Below are 13,665 nucleotides of genomic sequence, written 5' to 3'. Positions count from 1 at the left end.
CCTCTGGTTTTCTCTCCAAGTACTGTCTTGTGTTTCTAGCTCCTTGCTAGATATTTCCACTTGGATGTACCTCAGACCTGCCCCTCTTGCTGCCTCTCCTCTGGCTCTACTTTTCTAAGTGCCAGATTCCCCCTTTTCCTGTGTTTTTTTGAGATCACTTTGGTGTCCAAATCCTGGCAAGTCTTCTATATAAAAACTTTATCTGCCCTCTCTCCTGTTGTGACTACTGCCCTGGTAATCAGTGTGGTGTAGTGGAAAGGGCGTGAGATTTGGGGCTCAGACAGGGTTCGATTCTGACAGCACCTTTTTCTGGTTGTGTCACCTCAGGCACATTGCCCAACTTAAGCTTCCAATGGATTATCTACAAAGTAGACAGATGCAGAAGGGCAGATATCCTGCTTGGCATACTCAGCTCACTGGCCTTCTCAACAAGGAGCAGGGGTTCTCAACCTTGGTGCTATTGACTTTTTTTTTTTTTTTTTAATTTTTTGAGAAAGAGCGAGCACAAGTGGGGGAAGAGCAGAGAGAAGGAGAGACAGAATCCCAAGCAGGCTCTGCACCAATAGCACAGAGCCTATGTGGGGCTTGAACTCACAAACTGTGAGATCATGACCTGAGCTGACAAGAGTTGGACACTTACCCAAATGAGCCACCCAGGTGCCCCAGTGCTATTGACATTTTAGGCCAGGTAATTTTTCGTTGTGGAAGCTGTGCTGTGCATGGTAGGATGTTAAGCAGCATCCCTGCCCCCTACCCACTTGATGTCAGTAGTACCCACTGCCCCTGGTTGTGACAACTTAATGTCCCCAAACACTGCCAAGTGTCCCCTGGGGAGTTGAGTCATGCCAGTGGAAGATCGCTGGGACACAGCCATGCTGAGTCTCCGGTATGGGTGATGAGTGTGGTCCCAGGGTTTCACCTTACAACTGTCAGCCACACGTAGAAAAGCCCTACATCATTTTTGATCAGTCTTTTTCGTGATTACTTTTGCCATCTCCAGGTGCTGTGCTGACTTGCTTAAGTTGTGCTTTTTATTTCACAGCTCAGTACACGCTGGGCTTGCACCTTGGTTTTCTCTTGCCATAGAATGGGAGAACCAGTTTAGGACTAGGCAGGAAGCCCTGGGCCCTCATCAGTGTCACCTGCGGGCCTGGCCCAGCCTGCTGCTCGGCCTGGGGCTGCTAGCAATGGTCAGTGCTGACTCAAGAACTCCTCACTTGTAAGCACTGTGCTACTATTTTTTGAGTGCCTATGATACAGCATTTTACTTATTAATTTGGCATTAACTTATTTAGAACTTGGGAAGTAGGTGTGATTCATTTTCAGTTTATAGATGAGGACCCTGAGAATGTTAAGCAACATGTGTCAGGGATAGTAAGTAGAGGAAGTGAGATGAGAGGCCAGGTGACTTGGGTGTGAGAGTCTGTCCCCTAGACCTCCATGCTCTTCTGCCTTTGTGGGTTGAGCCCTTGCTGCGACTAGAGGGCAGGAGGCCATGCACAAGGAGCTCCTCTTAATTGTGGCTCAAGAGGTCCCCATTTGCCACCTATAGGTCCTAAGGACAGAGAACCGACCTTTGGGGCAGGCAGATGGCTGGTTGAGACCATGAGTCCCAGCACCGTGTCTACCACCAAGAAGACTCTGATTGAGGTAGTTTCCTTCCTTCACACTTTGGACAAGACTTGGCTGTGGAATGTGCTGGGTGCTCACTCTTCCCTAAGAGAATAGCCCAAGGGTTCAGTGCCACTCACTAAAGGGGCAGATGAGAGGTTGGCCCTGGCCCGTAGCCCCACACTGTTCCCTCCTGGACCCTCTGTAGTAGGAGACTGAGGAGGGTCCCAGAGGCCCGTGAAGGGAAGATGACCTTGGGCTGGGGCTTCGTGGGGTTGGGGAGAGAAAGGCTGAGGCTCCACGGTTCCAGGGGTGGAGTGTGCCCTGGGCATCATGCAGCATTCCAGAGCCTGATTCGCATAGAGGGTCTGAGACCTGGGTGGGTTCCCTGCCTTGGCCGAAGAGGCCAGGACCTGGGGTGGGAGGCTTTAGTGCTGCCAGTGAAGAGAGCTGCCAGATGCCACCCTCAATGCCAGAGGATGACCTGGGGATCAAAACTCTCATATGCTTGCTGAGGTCAAAGGCAAAAGAGTTCACTCCAGTCATGGCCTATCTGGAAGCTCTTTGGTCTCCTGTCTGGGTAAGCAAAAGGGGTATGTCCTTCCATGAGAACTGCTGGTGTCCCGGGGGAAGAACCTGGGGTTCTCTTGTTCTGAGAGTGATGCTGAGACTCTGCTAAACTAGAGAAGCTGTCTGGGCCTGGAGCCAATCTTCATGGTCAGAGCAGAGACGGTGGTGGCAACAGAATGAAAAGGCCAGGGCATCAGGAATTAAAGGTGGACTGTGTGTTTCCTAGCCCCAGACACTTTATTCTTAGAAGAGCATGTTCCATGAGCCTCGCTGGCTCAGTCGGTTAAGCGTCTGACTTCGGCTCAGGTCATTATCTCACAGTTTGTGGGTTCGAGCCTCATGTAGGGCTCTCTGCTGTCAGCACAGAGCCTGCTTTGGATCCCTGTCTCTGTCTCTCTCCCCCTCCCCTGCTCTTGCTCTCTCTCTCTCAAAAGTAAATAAACCTTAAAAAAAAAAAAAGAGCACATTCCAGAATGTTCTGAGGCAAACCATCCATGTGGGTCTTTGAGGATGGCTTCCTGTTATCCCATCCTGGAGCCCATAAGAAAGTTAGCTTCTGAAGGTTCTGGGAAGGAATGCCATGAAGAGACATGTAAACCCTTGCTTAACCAAGGTTTCTCAAACACATTTGACCATGGGTCTTTTCCCCAAGCCTGTTAACTTCTTTCTGTTTTGAGAGATTCCGTCTTCAAGGAGAAACCCTGAGCAGGGATTCAAGCACAAGGGACTAAGGAACAGATCACATCTGGAGAGCAGGATAGAGGCATAGTCATGTGCCAGACAGAATGGACACCTAGTTCTAGAAAAGGATTTGTAACAAGTTGACCTGATGCTAAACCAAACTGCAGAGTCTGGGCTTTTTCCTTTCTTCCTGACTTGAGAAAGGAAGGCTAGAATGGGAGACAGGGAAAACAGAAAGGAGAAAGACAAAGAGAAAGGAAAACTATATGTACCAAGTACCCATAACGTGGCAATTTACATATGAGGCAAATATCACCATTTCACAGATAAAGAAAGTGAGGCTCAGAGGTCTCTGCTTAGTAAATTCCGTAGCATTTATGGCAGTGATATGGATGTGGTGTATGTATTCCATAAAAGTGTCATGGTGAGGGGCGCCTGAGTAGCTCGGTTAGTAAAGCACCAATTCTTGATTTCTACTCAGGTCATGATCTCATGGTTCATGAGTTTGAGCCCCACATCAGGCTCTGTGCTGACAGTGCAGAGCCTGCTTGGGATTCTCTCTCTCTCTCCCCCTCTCTCTCTGCCCCTCCCCCCATCTCAAAGTAACTAAATAAATATAAAAAAGTGTCACGGTGAGAATAACATTCTGAAATCAGAATGGCCCACCCAGCCCAAAATTTTTTCTTTGTTCACATAAAGACCGTCTCCTGGGACTAGTTAGTTTGGGTTACTATCTGTTTATACTACTCTCCAGATTTAGGAAATGAGAAGATTATTAAAACAAGGTTTAAAAAAACGGCCAGGACCCAGATTCATCCTGGAGAAGTGGAGGTTAAATCCACAGTGGGGGTGGGGGGTGGGGGGGTGGGGAGTGGCGCTGGGGAGCTGAGCTGGAACCAGCACAGATAATATTCAAAGGCACGGGTAGGTTTTGCTGCGGGTTAGTATTTTACAAATGGTATTTCCTGTCACATAGCTGAACTAAATACCACACATGTTTGTGATTAAATATGATGGGCTGCAGAACATCTGTGGTAATAATACAGGCAGTACATGCAGCGGGCACTTCTGTGACCTAAGGTGAGGGTGTGCTCTGCAAGCGTTTTCACTTCACATAGGGTTTTTGTGTTGCCTTATGATTAATTTCTGTTTGAAAAGTTTGGTTCTCCTTTTAAAGGGAAAAATTCTACAGGAATGATATTTTAAACACTATCTTAGCAAACCTTCATGGATGCATTTTGCACACTGGGCTGTCCTTGTCTTTGGCTTTGTTTCTGGGATACGCATCCCAGAATAGTAAGGAGGGTAACTAGATTGCAGACCTCCAACCAAACAATCACAGGGAGGCTTTGCGAATGCTGCCCCAGCCTAGCTCCAGTGTTGTAATTGAGGAATCCAGCACTGGGAGAGTCAGACAATTCCTTCTTTGGGGGGACAGCCAATGAAACCACACAGATACTGACATGAAGACATTCTTTCTCTAGATTAGGCAGCATTGTTGTGGAGCAAAAGAGGCATAGGCATAAAAGGACTAAATCCAGCCTTTTACAAAGGCAGGGGCATTGTTGAGGGTCCAGAGGTGTTGAGGCTTGAGTGGGAGTCAGCCTGACAACGACAGTCGGGTGGAGCTAATTCCAGGAGGTTACTGCTAGGCGCTTGTGATGCTTTCCTGAGCTGAACACTTCTTCAATGTCCATCCTCCCCCAGGATCTGGCAGCTACAGAAAAGCCAGATCCTAGGGACCATCTGAGAGGGTGTTGTTCTCCACAAGGGAGGACAGTCTTCAGCTGCAGATGAACAGGGATGCTGATTCAAGAGCCGAATGCGTCCAATCTGATTGTGATAATCTGCAGGAAAAGGTAGAACTTCATATTTATACTTTATTTGAATGGTTTCTGAAGAAAAGCAAAGGAAATCTGTGAAGAACAGCAGGAGTACATCCTCCAGAGTAGGGGGCGAGGTGGGGTGGTATGGAAGGACGAGGCAGGGAGTTACATGAAGTTTGGGGAATTCAATGTATACCAAGATGGCCTGGTCCTAGAAGACAGGGTGGCACCCGAGTGTATTTGTTGGGCAGCAAGTCTGAAATACTGTTCATCGCTAAGGGCGGGGTGGCTTTTTGCAGTTGAAAAGGGACAGGAAATGGGACAGGCTGAGTTATGAAAGCCAGTCTCAGAATTGACCCAAATTGCTACTGAGCTGTTGTTCTTGAGCGATCATGGGGAAAACATTCTCTGAGCTTGTCTTTCTCACAGCCTGATGTCCAAGCGGCAGATACGCGTGGTGGGCTTTGTGGAGAAATAGGCTCTTTCCAGGTGAGAATAGAATCTTTCCAATTTAGAGAATGCCTCCCTGCAGGAACTCTCCTTAGTGAAGGTGGAGTGGTGGCAAGTGCTCGGAAATGGGAATGTCCCCATTGGGAATGTCCCCAAAGGACACCAACGCCAGCAAGTCATTGGATCTCTTGGGACCTCTGGGGTGGTGGATGGTCTGGAGCATGGACTTTGGGATCTGCCTCTTTCTGGTTGGGTGACTTTAGGCAAGTAGCTTAACCTCTCTGAGCCTTATTTTACTCTTCTACAAAGTGATGTTTATTACTTAATGGGGTTGTGAGGATTAAATGCACACCCAGCCCTTAGCATACCCTAAGTACATAGCAAGTACTTGATACATGTTCGTTGAGCAGAATACCTCCAATTTCTGTCTGACTCTGAAATGCAGTGATTCTTTGAACTGAGGAGGGCAGTGTAGAGATTTACTTTATGGGAAACTGGAAAGACGATTTAAAATTATTCGATCAAAAACGTATTGAACTGCATAGTGATGTCAGATATTTGTAGACAATGTGGAAGATGTCCTAATGAATGAGACATAATCCCTCCCTGCAAAAGCTTCAGTCTGACTCACAAACTTGATAATTATTAGCCTCAATTCTTTTTGGTGAGGTAATTATTCCATACCAGTGCTGCTTTTTCATAAGCTTATTGCAAGTAATTTGCAATATTGCTAATAATATATAAGGTGTTGCTATTTTTGAAAGATTTGCTTTTTATTTTTTAAAAAAAAAATTTTTTTTTTCAACGTTTATTTATTTTTGGGACAGAGAGAGACAGAGCATGAACGGGGGAGGGGCAGAGAGAGAGGGAGACACAGAATCGGAAACAGGCTCCAGACTCTGAGCCATCAGCCCAGAGCGTGACGCGGGGCTCGAACTCATGGACCGCGAGATCGTGACCTGGCTGAAGTCGGACGCTTAACCGACTGCGCCACCCAGGCGCCCCAAGATTTGCTTTTTAAAACAATTTAGAATAAATTCATTATCTCCACAATACTCTCATAAGAATTCCAGGATGATTTCTTTAGTGGCAGAAAGGGGTGGAGTCTCGGATTTTATCTAAGTGTGGACTTTCTTGTGTTTCCTATGGCCTGTGGCCTACCTTTGCTGATCCAACATTTAGAAAGGTGGGGATAATTATTTCAGGACGTCCCTCAATATTTTGGGGGTTGTTAAACTCTGGGTACACCCAAGAGAATGTGCTAGGCTTCTGAATGCCATCTGTCATATGTGTTGAGGTAAAAGGTTGAAAACCACGGTCTACCTACATCCTTGTTGTTCCCAGTGTCAGTAGGCATGTGCACTTTTAATTTGTTCTTGAATTCAATGTATTCGGCAGTGCAAAAGAATGTCTGATAGTTTTTTTTTATTAAAAAAAATTTTTTTAAGTGTTTATTTTTGAGCGAGAGAGAGAGAGAGCGAGCGAGCATGAGCAGGGTAGGGGCAGAGAGAGAGGGACACAGAGAATCCGAAGCAGGCTCCAGGCTCTGAGCTGTCAGCACAATGCCCAACATGGGATTCGAACCCATGAACCATTAGATCATGACCTGAGCCAAAGTCGGGTGCCCAACCGACTGAGCCATCCAGGTACCCCAAAGGATGTCTAATAGTTATAGGAGAAGCAAACACTCCCCTAGAAACCTTCAAACCTCAGAGATTGGTTTCTAGAAGCTTCCACCATAAGACATTATTCTTTCCTATCTGCACCTCATTCAGAGTCTTGGTGTCTTGTCCTATCTCTGTATTTCGTCTGGCATTGTCTTCCAGGAGTTAGCAAGATAGTCCAGATTGACTGAAAACAGATCTCTGGAAGGATTAGGGCATGTGGGGTAGGATGTAGTCCACACCTGAGGAAAAAAACCACAGAAGCCAATGAGAGGAACCTTTATTTTGGAGGAAGGCAGCTGGGGACGTAGTGCCAGGGGTCCTGAGTTCCCAGTTCTGCACTAAATGGAACCTGGACTTTAGAGAAGGTGCCCCCAATGCTGTGGTCTATACTCTGGGTTGTCATAAATTAAAAAAAATTTTTTTTCTTGTTTTAATATTTGTTTATCAAGAGACAGAGAGAGACAGAGCATGAGCATGGGAGGGGCAGAGAGAGGGGGAGACACAGAATCCGAAGCAGGCTCCAGGCTCTGAGCTGTCAGCACAGAGCCCGATGCGGGGCTCGAACTCACAAACTGCGAGATCGTGGCCTGAGCCAAAGTCGGACACTTAACTGACTGAGCCACCCAAGCACCCCTGGGTTGTCATAAATTTAAATGAGATGTTGCCTGTGACAGGGCTCTGTAAATGGTAGGATTTAGGGTGCCCTGGGAGGCATAGACACATATTGACATCCTGCCTCATTTGCAATGCAGAAAAAATCCTGAGGTTAAATAGGTGTTGCTGCTTGAGTACTTTTGGTTCCAGTGTCTTGAAGGAGATGGTGAAGTTGCAGATGACTAAGGCAGGACATATTCATGACCTCTCCACTCTGGGCTACTGCATCCCTCCCTGAGACCCAGAGGGCCTGGACAGACCAAGGCTCTGGAAAGGATGTGGCTGTTTCCCTGCTGAAGGTGGGGGTGAGTTAGAGAAGGAAGAAGGAAAGCCTTAGATGGAATTGATTCTAGTCGTTGACTTTGGGAAAAATGACGGTGGGGGCTTTGAGACTAGAATAGAAAGATGAGGTCATATACAAGGAAGGGGCAAAAGAGGTCAGAGAGAAATGAAATGAGTGTGAAGAGGAATGATAAGGAAGGGCAGCAAGAGGGATACGGAAGAGGAGCAAGAAGAGAATAGTGGGAAACACACCTGCACTTGACCACAGGGAGCCAGAGCCTTAGCCCCTCATCCCAGGAGCATCCAAGTCCCACCTTTTAAACAGGGACAAAGGTTTGGGCTCATATTGGGCACAATGCAGAATTCCATTTGGTTGTATTAAACTCACAATACATTTGCTGAGTGCCTTCTATGGAAGAATCCTGCATACAGGGGAAGAGTATACTTTGCATAGATTTTTGTGTTTAAGGTAGGAGTTTTCTTGCAAGGTGTTCTCTTTAAAGTTCAAGGGTCACTTAAAAGGTCATGGAATTGATTTCTCTGGTTTATGGAAATCACTTTTTTTTTATAATATGCAAAAGCTCTGATAAAACCAGTATCACTGCTCAAAATTTTGAAGATAGCAGTGGAAAACAGATGAGGCAAAACGTTTTCTGTAGATCAGAATAAGATTCCATCCAAAGCGTACTTATTTCTTCTCTTGGTCTTCTCTTTTTCTTTCTTTTTAATAAACCCAACTAACATAAATATTTACACAATCTCTCACCCTAAAGAGAATGGAATGGGATGGGTCAAGAAACATTGCTGCTGATTTCCTGCCTCTGTGCCTCCTGGTGGTATCCCATTGAAACAGGCTGTGCCTGCTTGGAAGGGAAAGTGCTTTGTGGAACTCCAGCCCAAGGGCAGTGACAGTGAAATGCCCTCCAGAGAGAGCCAGCTGGCCTGGACTGCTGCTCTACTGTGTGTTTTTGTGCCCTCAGGAATGTGCGGATTTAGCAAATGACAACAGTGAATGTGCCCTGTCCCCAGTGGAGCCCCAGGCTTGCTCTCTCTGTGTTGGCTCTTTTCCAGGCTTGAATGATTGCACTGGTAGAGCCCTCATTATCCACAAGGGGAAGCGGGAAGGCTGGCTGGAGGGAGAAAAATACGCCTTTCTCATGGCTGTGTTCCAGCAGGTTTTGAGTTTTCATATCAGTACATCTCATGGAGTTTTTCTCTCTGTCAGTTTGGAAGTTTGGTCAAAACTCCCAGCAGTAGCACAATTTCTGCTTTTGAAAAAAATTTCGGTTGGATGTCAACCACCATAGAATTATTTTAGAGTGGGAAAGGACTTACCTTAGAGATGATTCTACTCGAATCACTGAATGTCCAGAGTGGCTTTGCCCCATAGCTGGTGAGTGACAGAGCAGCACCCGGCATTCAGGGTACCCAACCCCCCAGGTCTGTGCTGTGGCCTATACAGCTCATTGCCTCTGATGCCATTAGAATGATCTCAATAGTTTATATTGTATTAGCTCAGGATGAAGTGATCTGTGCTCAAATCCTGGTTCTTTCCAAAGTTAGGTATATACCCGAGAAAAATGATCACACCAAAACTTATATATAACTTATACAAAAACTTACTATTCATAATAGCTAAAAAAATAGAAATAAACCAAATGCCCATCAACTGATGAATGGATAAACAAAATGGGGACTATCTTCACAATGAAATGTTATTCAGCCACCAAAAGGAATGAAGAAGTACGGATACATGCTACAAGACAGATGAACTTTGAAAACATTATGCCAAGTGAGAGAAATCAGACATAGAAGGCCGTATGTTGTAAATCCTATCTATATAAAATGTTCAGACCAGGCAAATTAAAAAAGTAGATTAGTGGTTGTCAGGACTTGGGGGTAGGGGTGGGGAGAAAGGGGAGTGACTGCTAATAGGTACAGGTATATTTTGGGGGTGATAAGAACATTCTGGAAATAGTGGTGATGGCTATACAACTCTGAATATACTAAACACTACTGAATTGTCATTTTTTTTAAAAAAGGATAAATTTTAGTGTGTGAATTGTATCTTAATAAAGTTGTTATTAAAAAAAATCTTAGTTCTGTCTCTTATCAGTGGGACAGCTTTAGGCAATGACTCTAAACCCAAGTGATCTCAGCTATGAAATGGAAATGATATATACCTCCCAGGGTTGTTTTGATAAATTAGGTCATGAATCTCAAAATGTTTCAAACCTATAAACCTCACATATTTGGGGGGCTGTCAATAGGTTATAGGTTCATTATAAATTGGGTTTCTATCTTCTGTATTTTCTACAACACTAGTAAGGTCTGACTACACAGTCCTCATTCATATACTTCCTGAATTGATGAAAAAGTGTTGTAGGTTTTTTTTAGTGGTGGTAAAAAATAACAAATTTTTAACAATTTGTTTACCCTCTTAACATTTTTAAGTGTATAGTTCAGTATTATTAACTATATGCACACTGTTTTACAACAAATTTCTAGAACTCTTTCATCTTGCACAACTACAACTCTGTACCCATTGAACAGCCACCCCCTTCCCCTCTCCTCGCCCCACCCCACCATTCTCCTTTCTGCTTCTATGCATTTGGTCTCTCTCCTTCTCTCTCTCTCTTTTTTGCATTTGACTACTTTAGATACCTCATGTAAGTGGAATCATAGAGTATTTGCCTTTTTGTGACTGGCTTGTTTCATTTAACATAATGTTCTTAAGGTTCATTTATGTTATGGCATGTGCCAGAATTTCCTTACTTTTAAGGCTGAATAATATTCATTGTATGTATATATACCACATTTTCTTCACCCATTCATCAGGCGATGGACATTTAGGTTGTTTCCACCTCTTGGCTGTTGGGAATAATGCTGAAATGAACAGAAGAGTGCAGATATCTCTTGGAGATCCTGTTTTCAATTTTCTTGGATAAATTTACATAAGTGGGATTGCTGGCTCATATACATGGTAGTTTATTTAAAAAATTTTGAGGGGCCTCTATGCTGTTTTCTCAATTCCCACCAACAATCCACAAGGGTTCTAATTTCTCCACATCCTTGTCAACACTTGTTATTTTATGTTTTTTGTTTGGTTTTGTTTGGTTTTATTTTGGGTTCATTTTGGTAATGGCCATCCTAACATGTATAAGGTGATATTGTGGTTTTGATTTGCATTTCCCTGGTGATTAGTGATGCTGAGCATCTTTTAATATACCTGTTGTCCATTTGTGTGTGTTCTTTGGAGAAATGTCTACTCAAGTCTGTTGCCCATTTTTAAATTGTTTGTTGTTGTTGTTGTTATTGAGCAGTAGTTTCTTATACCTTTTGGATTTAAACCCTCATCAGATATATGGTTTGTAAATATTTTCTCCCATTCCATGGATTTTCACTCTGTTAATTGGTTCCTTTTCTGTACAGAAGCTTTTTAGTTTGATGTAGTCCCACTTGTCTATTTTTGCTTTTGTTGCTTGTACTTTTGGTATCCTGTCCAAGAAATCATTGCCAAGACCAAGCTTTTCCTCTTGTTTTTTTTTTAATAGGAGTTTTATAATTTCAGGTTTTATGTTTAAGTCTTATGCTTTTGTTTCTTGTACTTTTGGTACCCTATCCAAGAAGTCATTGCCAAGACTAATGTCATCAAACTTTTCCTCTTTTTTTTTTATAGGAGGTTTATAATATCAGGTCTTATGTTTAAGTTTTAACGTTTATAATCCATTTATAATTGTTTTTTGTGTATGATATAAAATAAGGGTCCAATGTCATTTTTTTTTTTTTTTATTACATGTGGATATCTGTTTTCCCACCACAGTTTGTTGAAGAGACTATCCTTTCCTCATTGTATAATCTTGGCACCTTTGTTGAGAATCATTTGACCTTGTGTGTGGGTTTATTTCTGGAATTAATATTCTGCTCCATTGGTCTCTTTTTTTTTTTTTTTTAATTTTTTTTTCGACGTTTATTTATTTTTGGGATAGAGAGAGACAGAGCATGAACGGGGGAGGGGCAGAGAGAGAGGGAGACACAGAATTGGAAACAGGCTCCAGGCTCTGAGCCATCAGCCCAGAGCCCGACGCGGGGCTCGAACTCACGGACCGCGAGATCGTGACCTGGCTGAAGTCGGACGCTTAACCGACTGCGCCACCCAGGCACCCCATCCATTGGTCTCTTTATCTGCCTTTATGCCAGTACTATACTGTTTTGAGTACCATAGCTTTGTAATATGTTTCAAAGTTAGAGTGTGTAAAGCCTCCACCTTTATCTTTCTCAAGATTGTTTTGGCTATTCAAAGACCTTTGAGATTCGATATGTATTTTATGATTGTTTTTTCTATTTCTGCAAAATGTCATTTTGATAGGGATTGCACTGAATCTGTAGATTGCTTTGGGTAGTGTGGACATCTTAACAATATTAAGTCTTCCCATTTATGAATGTGAGATATCTTTTTGTTTATGTCTTCTTTAATTTCATTCAGCAACATTACTTTGTAGTTTTCAGTGTAAAAGTCTTTTGCCCCTTTAAAAAAAAAACAGGGGCGCCTGCATAGCTCAGTCTGACTCTTGCTTTTGGCTCAGGTCATCGTCTTGTGGTTCATGAGTTCAAGCCCCCACATCACACATGAAGCCTGCTTGGGATTTTCTCTCTCGACCGCCCCTTCCTCTCCCCTTCCCCACTTGTGTGTGCACATGCATGCTATCTCTCTCAAATACACTTAAAAAGAAGTCTTTTGGGGCACTTGGGTGGCTCAGTTGGTTGAGTGTTCAACTTTGGCTCAGGTCATGATCTCAAGGTTCATGAGTTCGAGCCCAGCATCAGGCTCTGTGCTGACAGTGCAGAGCCTGCAGCCTGCTTCAGATTCTGTGTCTCCTTCTCTCTCTGACCCTTCCCTGCTCATGCTCTGTCTCTGTCTCTCAAAAATAAACATTAAAAAAGAGTCTTTTGCCCTTTTTTGTTTATTTCTAAGTGTTTTTTTTTTTTTTTTTTGATGCTATTGTACATGGGATTGTTTTCTTAATTTCGTTTTTGGATTGTTAATTGTATGTGTATAGAAATGCAACTTATTTTTGTTTGTTGATTTTGTATCCTGCAACTTTAATTTGTTTATCAGTTCTAACGTGTGTGTGTGTGTGTGTGTGTGTGCACGTGTGTGGAATTATTAGGGCTTTCTACATATAAGGTCAGATCATCTATAAACAGACAGAATATAACTTCTTCCTTTTTAATTTAGTTGCCTTTTATTTCTTTTTCTTGCCTAATTGCTCTTGTTAAGACTTCCAGTACTGTGTGAATAGAAGTGGCAAGAGTGAGCATCTTTGCCTTGTTCCTGATTTTAGAGGAAAAGCTTTCAGTTTTTCACCATTGAGTATGCTGTTAGTTACCATGGGCTTTTCATAGATGGCCTTTATTAGGTTAAAGTAATTTCCTTCTATTCCCAGTTTGTTGAGTGGTTTCTTATCATGAAAAGGCATTAGATTTTGTCAGGTGCTTTTTTTTTGTATTTATTGAGGTGATCATGTGATATTTATCCTTTGTTCTGTTGATGTGATGTATTGCTGTGTTGATTTTCATATGTTGGAAGTATCCTTGCATCACAAGGATAAATCCCACTTGGTGATAGTGTATGATCCTTTTAATCTGCTGTTGAAGTTGATTTGCTAATATTTTGTTGAGGATTTTGCATTCATGAGGGATATTGGCCTATAGTTTTCTTTTCTTGTAGTGTCTTTGGCTTTGGTGTCAGAGCAATGCCGGCTTCATAAAATGAGTGTGAAAGTGTTCCCTCCTCTTCAGTTTCTTGGAAGAGTTTGAGAAGGATTGGTGTTAATTCTTCTCTAAATGTTTGGTAGATTCTCCAGTGAAACCATCTGGGTCTGAGCTTTTATTTTTTGGGAGGTTTTGACTACCACTTCAGT

The 13,665-nt window shown here is 43.3% G+C and overlaps 1 protein-coding gene across 5 annotated transcripts in view; it reads left to right on the top strand.

Moving 5' to 3' along the window:
* Nucleotides 1-13,665, top strand: part of STON1 (stonin 1) — a 51,015-nt gene that overhangs the window by 20,119 nt on the left and 17,231 nt on the right. Inside the window, exon 1 of one of the 5 annotated variants that reach the window (XM_086701138.1) lies at nucleotides 4,151-4,721. The exons of 3 other annotated variants lie outside the window; for them this stretch is intronic. The gene's annotated coding sequence lies outside the window, so the exon portion shown is untranslated. Of the gene's footprint in view, nucleotides 1-4,150; nucleotides 4,722-5,074; nucleotides 5,178-13,665 lie in introns of those variants that run through there. One more of the 5 variants, XM_086701140.1, reaches the window with a different exon arrangement.

Source organism: Puma concolor, chromosome A3 (assembly GCF_028749965.1).
Source record: "Puma concolor isolate L17-30 chromosome A3, mPumCon1.1.hap2, whole genome shotgun sequence".
NCBI lineage: Eukaryota > Metazoa > Chordata > Mammalia > Carnivora > Felidae > Puma > Puma concolor.
Note: the sequence above shows the minus strand (reverse complement) of the source record. Positions and strands in the feature narration are given on the sequence as shown.